This window comes from Plutella xylostella, chromosome 19 (assembly GCF_932276165.1).
Source record: "Plutella xylostella chromosome 19, ilPluXylo3.1, whole genome shotgun sequence".
Lineage (NCBI taxonomy): Eukaryota > Metazoa > Arthropoda > Insecta > Lepidoptera > Plutellidae > Plutella > Plutella xylostella.
In genome coordinates, this window is record NC_063999.1 from 5,607,310 (window position 1) to 5,611,317 (window position 4,008).

General features: G+C 42.5%; 1 long non-coding RNA gene across 1 annotated transcript; it reads right to left on the reverse strand.

Annotated features, from left to right (window-relative positions):
• Positions 1-271: 271 nt before the first annotated feature.
• On the reverse strand, positions 272-1,236 carry LOC125489956. The gene is made up of 3 exons (XR_007267362.1): positions 1,128-1,236; positions 669-902; positions 272-586 (listed from the first exon to the last, which is right to left on the reverse strand). It is a non-coding gene; the product is annotated as an uncharacterized LOC125489956 (long non-coding RNA).
• Between the last annotated feature and the right edge of the window lie 2,772 nt (positions 1,237-4,008).

Sequence of the window (4,008 nt, forward strand, 5' to 3'; positions counted from 1 at the left end):
AATTAAAGGAAACAGTATAGAGCGTGTGCGAGAAGCACGCAATTTAGGAGTAAAGTTTGATCAACATCTTCGTTTTGAGTCGCATCTGTTAGACATTATAAGAAATTGTTTTTATAAGATCAAAATACTTTACAATATTCGTCCTTACCTAAACACAGACCTAAGAATAAAAGTTTGCGAAACATTAATTCTTTCTAAACTTAACTATGCAGACACAGTATACGGCCCATGTCTACTAGCGCGAACGCAGAAACTTATTCAAAGAGTGCAAAATGCATGCGCTCGTTTTTGCTTCAACATAGCTCCGCGCGCGCATGTTACCCCTTACCTCAATAATTCAAATTTGTTAAAATTACAGGCCAGAAGACAACTTCATTTTGCAACCCTATTATTTAAAATTATTAAAACACGTTCTCCTGACTACCTCTATACTAAATTAGACTGGTCTAGTACTCACAACAGGCATAACACGCGTGCTTCTTCGTATATGCTGGTGACGCCAAGCTTCAAAACAGCAGCATTCCGTGGTTCCTTCAAGTATGCTGCTAGTAAGTGCTGGAACAACTTACCCCCTCCGATACGTGCCCTAAAAACAGTAAAAACTTTTAGCACAAGACTCAAGATTTACCTTATTGCTATGCAAAAGTTAAATAAAATTTTATACTAACTTTATGTTTATCACGATAAGCCAGAAGGTAAAGCTGTCCCAAACGAGCACAACCTCCAAGCCTTGCAAAGCAGCCGCACTCCGTGCATTGTAGGTATAAAGCCATTTGAAGCTTGGTAGGCAAAGAAAAGATGTAGGTATTTTGTTGTAGTCAGCCAACGCAAACCATTATATAGCATAGGTACTTATACCCAAAAAAATTGTCAAATTGTTGTAGTGCACTTTGACAAAATATCTGAAAGAGAACAAAGAAAATATATTACAATTAAATATTTTAAATCATTTATACCTAATTTTCCTACCAGGTATACGTATGAATATAATGTACTTATAATGAATGAATGTTTCTTTTTAATTGCTAGTTAATCAGTATTTGTAATAAATTTATCAATAACTTGTAATCTAATTTATATAACTTGTAATCTAAATTATAAAAAGTAAAATATAAATGATAACTCACCATGGTTTATAGTTTCCAATTGTACTCTGTGTATGCTCTGCGCAGCGATTCATAGTTTAAAGTATGTAACTAGTCGGTCTGCATCACTACTACACGCAAAACAAGCGTAATAACTACTTGTTGCACACATTGTTTACCAGTGGCAAAGTTGAAAAACAGGTTGCGCGGGCGCTTCGGGGCTCCGCGGGGGGTGGGGCGCTGGCCGCACGGACGTGCTCCGGCCGTGGGCGACTTTTTCAGACTGAAAAAGGCTCGACGCGCCGCGAGGCAGAGGCGCGCTTGCCCTCCCTTCCCCCGCCCGTACCCCTTTGACCCAATTTAAGTTTTATGGTTTCGTCGCGACAACCGAGACGCTTTGTTTAAGCATAGTATATGTTACTGTTTTTTATTCTGTTTGTCATTTTTTTTATGTTATGTTTTTTTTGAGTCAGTCAGTCAAGTCAGTCCGTGACTTCACCCAAGGGTTCTAGTTGAAAACCAGCGCTATGGTGTGGTTTAGCATACCTGCCATAGCATCAAGCTGAACTAGAACCCATTTCAGCACCGAGAAGCAACATACATGCTTTTAATAACTTATTTTTTTTGTTTACTTTTTAACCTTTTCTTCTAAATGTATGTGTTGTTTCTGTGTGTGTAAGAAATAAATAAATTTTCTTTCTTTCTTTTCTTTCTTTCATTGAGCATTGACTGAGGCGCCCCATGTCCGGAAGGTCCTAATGGCGAATTTACCATAAAACTCTCTTTAAAAAGATTAGCAATATGCCTAGGCTCGCTTACACCGTCGACACTGACAGGTAGGCTAGACTTAGGGTTCAACAAGTTGGTTTCTTTCCAAAATTTACCAAAGTTTTTATTAAAATGTAGACTAGCCATTATATCCATTTTAATCTGTAGTTGGTTATTTTGGCACCATTTAAGTTTGGTTTTAAATGTGCTTCTTGTTCGACACATATTATCATAATAATAACCCGATGACGATTTTACCATGTAGTACCCAAAGCTGAAAGTAAAGTCGAGCCTCCCTGTGAGCGCTGTGTACGTATTTATTCCACCCAGTAACAGTTTTGCCTCTGCGTAATTTTGGTACGCTATGACTATGACTAGAGGTAGCTGCATCACAAAGACTGTTTACAATACTATGATAAAAATTATCTATATATGTTCTATGCCCCGTATCTAAACACATATTGTTACCACAGTGGCACAGTTCTGATTCTAAATCTAATTTACTAAGTAATTTATCACAGATCTCACTATATTATGTAGTCTGAGCCTATCTGAAACCTAGTTAAACATTGTGAGATATGGCGTTTCGACTTTCTCCGTGTTCGGCATCATAAGGGTCACAGTGACAGTTAAATAAAGTCCATTTTTCTCTCCACCTTTAATTTGCAAGGTGCGGGTGCCTATATAAATAGAGTGAGTCGCCCGCGCGCCTCAGTTGGTTTTTGATTTTTGAAGTGAACACTTCGGCAAAATGGCTCAATGTAGCCACGGTTCTCGTCGTCTTCGCTCCGACGGGGAAAAATATAATATTGAATTTGCGGAGTCCTCGCTGCCGGGAGCTGTAGCGTACCAGGCGGCGCGGGGCCTGCCGGCTGCTGCACACGCAGCCATTGCTGAGGATTTCGCAACGAAGGTTTGAGTTGATAAGCCGTGAGTAAAATGCTATTATTTACTGCTTTTAAAAGCTCAGCCACTGGTCATAATGTTCTGGCGCTTGGGGTTTTTATCCCACGCAGTAGGGTCCGATTCAATAGTCGTGGTGATGATTGATCACATATTCCGGTCCTACTAGTGGCGCTTGAGCTAGATACTTACATTAATGACCGCTTTAAGTAAAGCGTATGTTAATTTTATACAGGAAAAAATAATAAAAAAAAAATATTTTTCTACCCTCAATTTCTAATATTTTTAGAAAACAGTTGATAAAAACTTTGCTATTACAATAATGCACTTGATTATAGCTTATGTAAGGCTTTACAAACAGGAGCTTTCTAGGACCGTCATAGGATTTTTTACAGGAAGCACGTGGCTCCGAGTTTCAGTATGTTGGGACATTGTGGCATGTGCGGCGACTAATGTGATCCGCTGGTACCTACCCGCTGAGGGTAGGCAGGCCGATTCGGTGAAATTGAAGTTTCGTGTAACCTGCACCCGGCCCTGTGCTCCTGCGCTGGCCGCCGTCTCGTGCCACCTGCATCGCAGCGTACACCCGGTCCTGGGCCTGGCCACCGGTTTGTGGTACCTGCATCGCTGCATAGACCCAGCCATGCACTCCTGCCCTGGCGGCTGTACACCCGGTCCTGGCCCTGGCCACCGTTTTGTGCCACCTGCATCGCAGCGTACACCCGGTCCTGGCCCTGGCCACCGGTTTGTGCTACCTGCATCGCTGCATAGACCCAGCCATGCACTCCTGCCCTGGCGGCTGTGTTGTCCCACCTGCATCGCTGCGCACACCTGGCACTCCTGTTCTGGTTGCCAGATCCAAACGCCCCCTGTCTGGGAAGAGATTTTATGCTCAGCGGAACCGCCTGCACTATTGCTAGCACGGTCATCATCATCATCAGCCATCATTATGAGTGAAGGTATCGAGTAACGTGCGCTATTCATCAGTGATTTTGGCATATGCAGACGAACGTTTACTGCCAAGGTTGGTCATGTTAGCCATACAAGGGCACACCAAGGAAGCCTGAGTAACCACCTGCAGTCGCCGTAGCCGCATCGGCATGGCTGACGACAAATCGGGTAACGTGCACCGCTTCTAAAAGTGTTATAGCACTTCAATTTGATGCCTCCGCTGAGGTAGGGTATTCTATTAAAGCAGCTTTCTTCTGAACTGCCCAAAGTGACCTGTAGACTGCTCCTGGGGATAGTTGTG